The following is a 9,889-nucleotide window of genomic DNA, read 5'->3' on the forward strand; positions in this document are numbered from 1 at the left end:
CCTCCACCAGGCAGCTGGCCTGAATAAACTCCAATTAATAGTTTTTCTACCTAACTCAATGTCTTTGGGCACCTAACATCCTCATTGCACATTCCTGAATTAATGCTTATGTTAATACAGGCCATGCTTCGTTTGGATTCTCTGAAATGAATAAATGCTTGAACCTCTGGTAGGAATGTCATACAGCTACGGAGGATACCTTTTCTAGTGCTTGTATCCATCCTGAGCATCAATCCCCTTTCTCTATGCTCAGCAAGTCCCAGAGGTGGTTCCTGCTTGCTGTGCTGTTGGTCCTCAACCGGGGTACGAACTTTGGAAGACACCTGACTCAAGCTGGACCACTCAGATTCTTCTCCTGGGAGCCAGCTGGTTCTGGCGTCTGAGACTAGGCTCTGGGTACAGGGGGGTCTCTGCCTCTGTCCTGACCTGCCCCACACTGCCCTTGACAGCTGTGCAGAGTCCATCCTCTCTCAGAGTTCACACTTCCCCTCCTGCTAGCCGCAGCTCATGCAGAGGCTTGCAGTTGGAGAAGGGGTGGGGGTGGGGTGGAAAAAGACCCAGGCTGCAACACAGAGCACCCCCAAGTTGAAGAAAGGCCTGTCGTTACCCCTTCATCCTGAGACCCCTTCTTCGCAGGGGTCTACCCCCACCAATGAACGCCTCCCTCACTGGCCCTGATTCTCCTCACTAAGCCCCCTTCATCTCAGAGCACTCAGTCACGTCCATGAGTCCTCTCTCCACAATCTCCCCTCCACCCTCAGCCCTAGCAACATCCTCAGAGAGGCATAGACAGGGCCTATGACTGAGCCGGGCTCGGGGTGGAGAAGTGGGAGCAGGATTGGGTTCTGCACTTCTCCTCTTGCCTGGGACCTCCTGGGCTCCCTACCTCCCTGTGTAGCCTCAGGAGCAGAAGGGTCTCTCTCCATTCCCACCTCTGCCCTCATCACTGCTTCTGGTTCCTGAGCTGCTCACAGTGGGTCTTCCTCTGGAACAATATGTCCGCCTAAGTGCTAGCTACCATGCACCGGGCTGAAAAAACAGCAGGGAAATCTCGCCCAAAGATAGGACATGGGGGGTGGCAGTTTTGCTTGGTGTGGTCAAGCACCCATTTCGGAGGAACATTGATGACCAGAGCTTGTGGGCTAGGAGCTGGGAAGGGAGGAACTGAGAAACCCTGGGGCTGAGCCTGCCCCCCAGGCCTGGCCCCTCAGCCATGGTAGGCTCCTTGGAGGAGAATTAATAGAAGCAAGAGCAGTATATACAGGTGGGTGTTTTAACAGCTAGGACTCCCACAGTGAAACTGGCTGCTCTGGAGGTGTCCAAATGGAGGTGGGTGAGCACACTATGGGGATACACACGACTACCCACAGGAGTAGGCTGGACTCAGGAATTTCTGTGGCCTCCCTCAAATTTCACATCCCCACCTGGATAATTAAAAAGTTTTTTTTAAAAAGGAAAAAATATTAAGGATTCTTCTCCTGGTAACTTGAAAAGGAATCGTGAGAGGACAGACCAGTAGCAAATAACCTCAGAAGCATGGAGTGGCTCATTCTACACGGGGCTGAGGAAGAGTCCGAAGGTGCTCCACAGAGAGAGAAGACTGAGGTAAAAGATGGCAGGTGTGGGGAGAGAGGGGTTGGGGGAGGTGGGGACACGCACGCACATGCACAGCTTTCTAGTTTCCAGTTCTGGTTCTGTACTCAGGAAATCTGTGAAATACTACTTTCATAATAGTATTTCCTCTTTTGCTTACAGCATATTGAACTGATTTCTCCCAGCAGTCTTTTCTAATAAGTACCGTATTTTATGACCATGGGCTTATGAGTCAAGTGGGCTTGGGTTTATATCCTCCTCCATGAAATAGGCAAAATAATCCTTCCTTCCTGGGATTACAGTGGGTATGAGATGAGATGTGTGGACTAACACTGCCCTTGGCCCTCTGTAAAAGGTCCATGTGATGGTTATGTTGTTACTATAGGAGTAGGCTCAGTTTTCTCCTAAGAATCCTGAAGGGGGCCAGAAATAATATCCTGTATGGGTCCCCTGAGCCTCTCCATCGTCCAGTCCATAAATATGCCCTGTCTAGTTTCATGGCGTGGATCGTAATCTGTCTTCCATTGGCTGGACAACCCTGGACCAAGCTGTTAAGTGTTCTCAGGATCCTTTACTGGGGTCATAGCCCCATGGCCTCCCGCTGTCATTGCTAAGTCCTCCTTTCATTGTTTGTCTCATCGAGGCATTGGGAAGAGAAAGAGATTATATATAGTAAATGAGATCAACAGGAAGAGAAAACTATGAAGGAACTGTTGCAATGTGGATTCTGTGCTAAGCACATATTGCATGTAATCTTCGTGACTCACCTGGGAGGCAGGTCTTCCTATCCTCCAGTGACGTCACAAACTGCAATTCTGAGAGGTGACGTGACTCGTTCTAGGCTACCAGGCTACCAAGCTAACGGTCCTTTAGCCCTGAAAGCCTGCCTGGATTAGAACGAGTCCCAAACCTTTGGGTTGTGGGATCACGGTCAGGTTGCTCATCAGCCCTAGATTCCTCACATGTAAACTGAATTTTTTTTTTTCAATTTTATTTATTTATTTAACAGAGAGAAATCACAAGTAGATGGAGAGGCAGGCAGAGAGAGAGAGAGGGAATCAGGCTCCCTGCTGAGCAGAGAGCCCGATGCGGGACTCGATCCCAGGACTCTGAGATCATGACCCCAGCCGAAGGCAGCGGCTCAACCGACTGAGCCACCCAGGCGCCCATAAACTGAATTTTAGCTGAGTTATCAACAATTCTGAGATTTTGAGACAGAAGACACACACTTCTTTAACATCCCCCACTTTACTTTTTTTTTTAAAAGATTTATTTATTTATTTCAGGGGGAGGGGCAGAGGGAGAGAGAGAATGTCAAGCAGACTCCCCGCCAAGCACAGAGACCCACATGTGGCTTGATTCCACCACCCTGAGATCATGACCTGAGCTGAAACCAAGAGTCTGACATTCAACTGACTGAGTCACCCAGGCATCCCTCAACATTCTCCATTTTAAATAACCCCTTAGCAATGCTTACTCTCTTCTATTCTCTGTGTTATCAGAACCATGACCGGCTGAGATGCTTGCTGAAGGCAAAGGAAATGCAGAATGGGTAGTGTAAGTAGATACTAACCAATACCAACTGTGAGCCCGAGATCGGTTATCGAGACAAGGACTGGGATTGTCACGTGTCTTCCTTATTAGTTTGTTATGAACATGTTTGTTGAGTATGTGTGTGCATGTGCATGCATGCATACATGTGTGTGATGCAAAATGCTACAGCCACTTGGGAAACTATTTTGTCAATTTCTTATATAGTTAAATATACACCAGCAACTGCACTCCTAGGTATGCACCCAAGTGGAATAAAATTTATGTTCATATAAAATCTGTGTGTCATCTATAGCTGTTCTATTCCAAATTGCCGGAAATTATGGGAACGATCTAAATGTCCTTCACGGGTGTGTGGGCAAACAAACTCGGTCCATCAGTACCATGAAATGTGTATTAGTAATAAAAGGGAACAGACTGATACACAAAATGACATGCACGAGTCCCAAATGCATTATGCTAAATGGAAGAAGGCCAGACTCAAAGGCCCATTTGTTTGTTTGTTTTTTTTTAAGATTTTATTTATTTATTTGACAGAAAAAGAGAGATAACAAGTAGGTAGAAAGGCAGGCAGAGAGAGAGAGGCGGAAGCAGGCTCCCCACTGAGCAGAGAGTTCCATACAAGGTGGGGCTCAATCCCAGATCCCTGAGATCATGACCTGAGCTGAAGGCAGAGGCTTAACCCTCGAATCCACGTAGGTGCCCTCAAAGGCCTGTTTAAATAATTTATGGGACAATTCAGAAAAGACACAGGTAGGACAAAAAAACAAAGTGATTGCCAGGGACTGGAGATAGAAGGGAAGACTGTCTCTGAAGAGGCACAGGTCAGTTTTTAGGGTGATGCAACTGTTTCATGTTTTGATAGTTGTAGTTGTGTGATTATAGGATACCCTAAACGCATAAACATTGCTGTATGTAAATTATGCCTTGCTTTTTTTTTTTGTAGGAGGAAGGAATTAATGTTTACTTAACTCGTACACTGAGATAAAGCCTTGCAAAATACCAGGAGGTCCATGAGCGTGGGTGAGGTGGGTGGGGTGGGAAGGGAATATACCTCAGAAATTCTTAGAGAAATTCTTTGGAAATACTAAGAGTTCAATGAATTCCTTAACTGGCTGTGCATCAGAATCATCTTTGGGATTTATAAAAAATACATGGATTTTGCTTTAGAGACTCTAATTCAGTAAGTCATGGTTAGGTCCCAGGAACTTCTAGTTCTTCAATATTCACTAAATTATTGTGAATCTAGGTTTAGAACGCCTGAGACAGAATTGCTAATGTCCTTTCCAAACTAAGCATTCCTGTGACTGCATAGAATTTCAGATGTGTGTAAACTTTGCCGGGAGAGGAAAAAGCCATCTTTACTTTTACTAATACTAACTGATACTTAGCATTTCCTTCAACTGTGAGTTTGGGTGACAAAATTCAAATATTAGCAGTTTCTATGACTTTCCTGCACAGACATCTCATATATTTTCACTCAATATTAACATCATCTTATAAATCATGGCATTTCTTTTTTTTTTTTAAAGATTTTATTTATTTATTTGACAGAGAGATATTACAAGCAGGCAGAGAGAGAGAGGAGGAAGCAGGCTCCCTGCTGAGCAGAGAGCCCGATGTGGGACTCGATCCCAGGACCCTGAGATCATGACCTGAGCCGAAGGCAGCGGCTTAACCCACTGAGCCACCCAGGCGCCCCAAATCATGGCATTTCAAATTACAAAATATCTCAATGACATTTCAGGTATCTTAAGATAACATTAACACTTGTGATTAGTTGGAAATTATGGTAACTTTTGGAATTATCCCTATGTCTAGCCATTTAATACAATAATATATATATTATATCATAAACTACTATTCTAAATTTTGATAATTGCATTTAAATAAAATTAGTTTCCTTTATTACCTTCTGCATTTTATTTTCTTCATTTAAAAATACTTTTTCTAGAAGAGGTCCAGTGCTTCACCAGATGGCCAGAGGGGCTCATGGCACAAAACACTTCCGCACTTTGATGGTAAGTCTTCCTGATTTGATTTATGATGGTTCCCATAACTGCAGACACACCCGTATTTAAATGAAAGCAGAGGGGAAGACTAACCTAAAATACAAAGAGTGACTGAATCTTGGGTCATCTCAGGCATTTCTGGTGAACAACACCCTTCTGCTCAGTCAGATAGGCAAAGGGAATTTGTTTACTTGTTCGAGCCAAGTTGACGGGTTGAGGGTTATAAGCCTGGGTCTTGAGAGGTACTGAGCCAGGGATCCATCCCATATCACACGAGCGTCCATACTCACACGTATGCACCTGATGGAACTTCGTGCCCTATTTCAAGAATACGAAAACAAAACAAAGAAATAAATAAAACGCAGTCAAGGTTGTAAACTGAGTTCAGAGGCACAGATCTGTAAAAGCAGTAGATATTATGGAATACACACAAGTACCCCCCCCACACGTGTAAACACATGCACAAAATCAAACTGTAAATATTAAACTTTAGGGAAGAAGGGTCACATCATTTAGATGTTCTCTTTTAAGTTACCGTATTTAAAGTTCTGGTCATAACAGGGGTGCCTGGGTGGCCCAGTCAGCTGAGCGTCTGCCTTTGGCTCAGGTCACCATCCCAGGGTCCTAGGATCGAGTCCCATGTCAGATTTCCTGCTCAGTAGGGAGATTGCTTCTCCCTCTGCCTCTGTTCCTGCCCCTGCTCGCACATGCAGGAGCTCTTTCTCTCAGATAAATAAATAAAATCTTAAAAAAAATGTTCTGGTCATAGCAGAGTGAATAAGCCCTGAGGTGTTTGTTGTTGTTGTTGTTGTTTCTTTTGGCTATAAAAGATGTTAATTTCCTTCGGAAAAAACATCCCCAGTGGAAATTAACAAAGATTGGTTGAAGGGAAGGCGTAACACCCATGTTTGCAAAAGTACCATGTAAGAGGACATGAGAACGTAAGGCTAAAAGTCTAGGCTTTAGCCTGAGAGAGATGGACCAGTGCTTCCCAGTGAAGGAACACTGAGCCGGCGGCTTCCCTTCCTGAGCCGGATTGTCGGTTCATAGGGCAGGATCCTGCCTGCCACGCTGGCTCCTGAAATGACTGAATGGTATGGGACCAGGGAGAAAAGAGTGAGAAAATTTGATGGGAGAAGGCTTTCTCAAAATTACTCAAAATCAAAGGATTCCATAGAAAATAAGATGGATCCATGGAGGAAGAGAGGGAGAGAGGGCTAGGTGTCTAAATGTGCAGCAAAGGAAGCCGTGAGAGCTTGTAGGAAACTGGTAGAAGAGTGTCTACTGTAAAATTCTTTCAAATTTTTCATGTGCTTAAAAGTTTTCTAAATACAGGTTGGGGGGTGAAATCTAGAGGCTTTTCTAGAGCCGTTGGAAAAGTCGGTGGTGTCCCTGAGCCCAGGAAATGAGGGAAAGTGGCCTCAACATTCTGTTGTGTAGTGGGGACTCAGGACCTGGTATAGAGAAGACATGTTTGGGCAAGCCCAAGTAATTCTGTCTCTAAGCACTTTGAACTTGGGCAATTCGGCTAGCTGGCCTCATCGTCCTTTTCATTGTCTACAAATAGTGAAAATTATGCCTGTTTCTGAAGACTGCATGCAAATGTACCTGGCATCTCTGATTAGGCAAATGATTAGGAAATCAGAATTAGTACTACTCTTATTATTATTCTTATTATCAGAGTAAAAAAAAAAAAAAAACCCTGAAAATTCATCTAACCCTTCATTTAACAGATGCATAAGCAGATGCTCAGAAGGGAAAACTGATTTCCCCCAAGTCACAAGCTGATTAATCATAGAACCAGAATCTGAATTCTGATCTTCTGTGCTCCAGCCCAGGAATCTGTCTCTCGAATCACTCTTTCTCCTGAGACTTGTTTCTTCCATCTTATAAAATGACATGAACCAACTCCATGGCAATCAGGTGTCATCAAAAATTCCTATGCGAAAGAGCAAATGCCCTGTAAGAGACAACCCAAGGCTGGAGGGTAGCGGTGGTGTTCCCTCCCCATTTGGCTTTGCTGATCTGCCTCAATCCTTAGGCAGTCCCAGATTCCACAGGATCAAGAGATTTTGGGGGCAGCCTGCTTTGTGCCATCCGGGGACGTTGGGGCTGAAAAGCAGCATGGTTGTTCAGTCTGGGCACTGTGGCCTGGTGTCACGGCATGTTGCACCTTCACAGGGATAGCAGCAGCCAAGCCCCGCCCCCCGCAAGTCATTCCTTGTCCCATCTCATGGCCAGACCAGAGCAAAGAAGCAGCTCCTCCTGGAATATGACTGGGGTCCTAAGCTTGCCTGTTTCCACACAGGCTTCCCCATGTTGGGCTAGAGAACTCCAAATTCTTGTTGCATTTGCAGAAGGGAAATCAGGGAACTTCTGTACCCTTGCAACCACATGACTGTTTAGCAACTTTACACCAAGGGTTCAGAAATTGAAGAAAACAGCTTCTATAGTCTGAATCATTTTCCCATCTCTGGTCTGTTCCCACCGGACATTTTTCTGGCCTTATCTAACATGCATACATCGTGCTAGTCTTTGAGAAAATTCCTCTTCAAAGATTTCTTTTTTATTGTTCAGTATGGGAAGTCTCACGGCTCTATGATTCTGGGCTTCCTTCTCAGTTGCCATGAAACTCGACGATGGCAGACCCTGAAGAACTTCAAGTAGCAAAATACGTTCCATGGAGAAGTCAGAGTGGCATGGGAAATCCTGAAATGTGAAGTCTGAATATTACTGCTTTTAGGAAAATGTTAAGCTGCTCAGCGGGGAGCCTGCTTTCCTTTCTCTCTCTCTGCCTGCCTCTCTGCCTACTTGTGATCTCTGTCAAATAAATAAATAAATAAATAAATAAATAAATAAATAAATCTATCTTTCCTGCCATCAGGAAAATCTCGATCTGGCTGGCACTGAGCCAGTAGACACTAGATGCATTCCTTGAAAAACAAATTATGGAAGCATAAATTAACACTGCATAGCCATGGCTCTCATTTCAAGTGTACCATTCAGCAGTTTTTAGTTAACTTAGAGTTGTGCAACTATCACTCCAACCCAATTTTAAATTATTTCCATCACACCAAAGAGATTCTGCCTGCCCTTTAGGCAGGCACTCCCCATTCCCACTCCCAGTCCCTGGCAAGCACCAATTTGTTTTCTTTCTCTGTAGATATCTTTTTTCCTAGAAATTGCGTAGAAATGGGTGGAAGGGTTCTTAAGGGCAGATCGTTGTATCTCTATTACTCATAAATTCAATCGACCACTTAACAATATATCCTTACATGCTAGTTGCTTGTCCTAAAGTGAGTGAAACAGACTAGTTCCTGTCCAGCTAGGAAGGCAGGAAGTTAAACAACTAAAACCAGGGAAGGTGATGGTCTGTGAAAGGGGAGGACAGGTGCTCTCTGGGAAAGCTTATCTGGAGTTCATAAAGTAGCCTGGAGAAGTCCCGGGAGGCCTCTTGGAGAAAGCGGCATATGAATGAAAAATGGAAGGGTAGGCTGGAGGTAAGCAGGAGAGTTGGGAGAGAACTCTGCAGGCCAGCTGTGGAGGATATGAGTTGAGGCTGAAGGACCAAAGCAGGTTTGACAAGGCTGAAATACAATGTGTGTGAAAGAGCAAGGAAGGCCGGGAGACATGGAAACCATGAGGGTGACCTTGGAGGGGCCGTAAAACCAGGTCACAACTGGCCATGGTGTGACACTTGGCTGGTGTTCTGAAGTCAGTGAAAGACCTCTGAGGAGCTTTAAATAGGGTTGGCTGTGACCTGGCAAATGAATGGAAGCAGGGCAAGAATTCAGAAAGGAAGACCAGCTAAGAAAGTGCTGAAATTATCCAAGCAAGAGATGCCACTGGGAGGCAGCATTGCCATGTGGTTAAAAGCTCTGGATTTTTCCAAAGAAGACATACAGTTGGGCAACAGTTACTGGGGTTGCAGGGAGAGAAGTAATAACGAATTGGCTTACACAATTACAAAAGCTGGCAAATCTAAAGAGCCAATGTTCCAGTTCAAGTCCAAAAGGTGACAGGCTATCGTTGTACCAGGAAACGTGGATATCTCAGTTAAAAGTCTATCAGGCAGGAGAATTTTCTCTTACTTGGGGGAGAGTCAGCCTTTTCTTCTATTCACACCTTCAACTGATTGGACAAGGCCCACCCACATTATAGGAGGCAATCTGTTTACCCAGTCTATCAATTTAAAAGTTAATCTCATTCAATAATATTCTCACAGCTCTTAATCTCACAAAACAAACTGAGGGTTGCTTGGAGGGAGGGGGGGTATGGTTATGGACATTGGGGAGGGTATGTGCTATGGTGAGTGCTGTGAAGTGTGTAAACCTGGCAATTCAAAGACCTGTACCCCTGGGGATAAAAATACATTATATGTTTATTTAAAAAAATAAAAATAAATAAAAATATCAACTTACAAATGTAAAAATAAAAATAACAATAATAATAATAATACCCTCATAGAAAAATCCAGAATAATGTTTTACCAAATACCTAGGCACGTCATGGTCCAGTCAAACTGACACATAAAATTAACCATCGTACGGGGTAATAGGAAAAGGGGTAGGTAAGGGTGCCATTTTATAAAGGGGAGTCAGGGAAGGTATCTCTAAGGAGAGGCCAATTGAACAGTGACTTAAATGAAGTGAAAACAAGATGCTCTGGGGGTGTGTTCTTCCAGGTGGAGGGAATAAGAAGTATCTAGAGCCAGTGCAGAATATCTGAGCTAG

This window comes from Neovison vison, chromosome 1 (assembly GCF_020171115.1).
Source record: "Neovison vison isolate M4711 chromosome 1, ASM_NN_V1, whole genome shotgun sequence".
Classification (NCBI taxonomy): Eukaryota; Metazoa; Chordata; class Mammalia; order Carnivora; family Mustelidae; genus Neogale; species Neogale vison.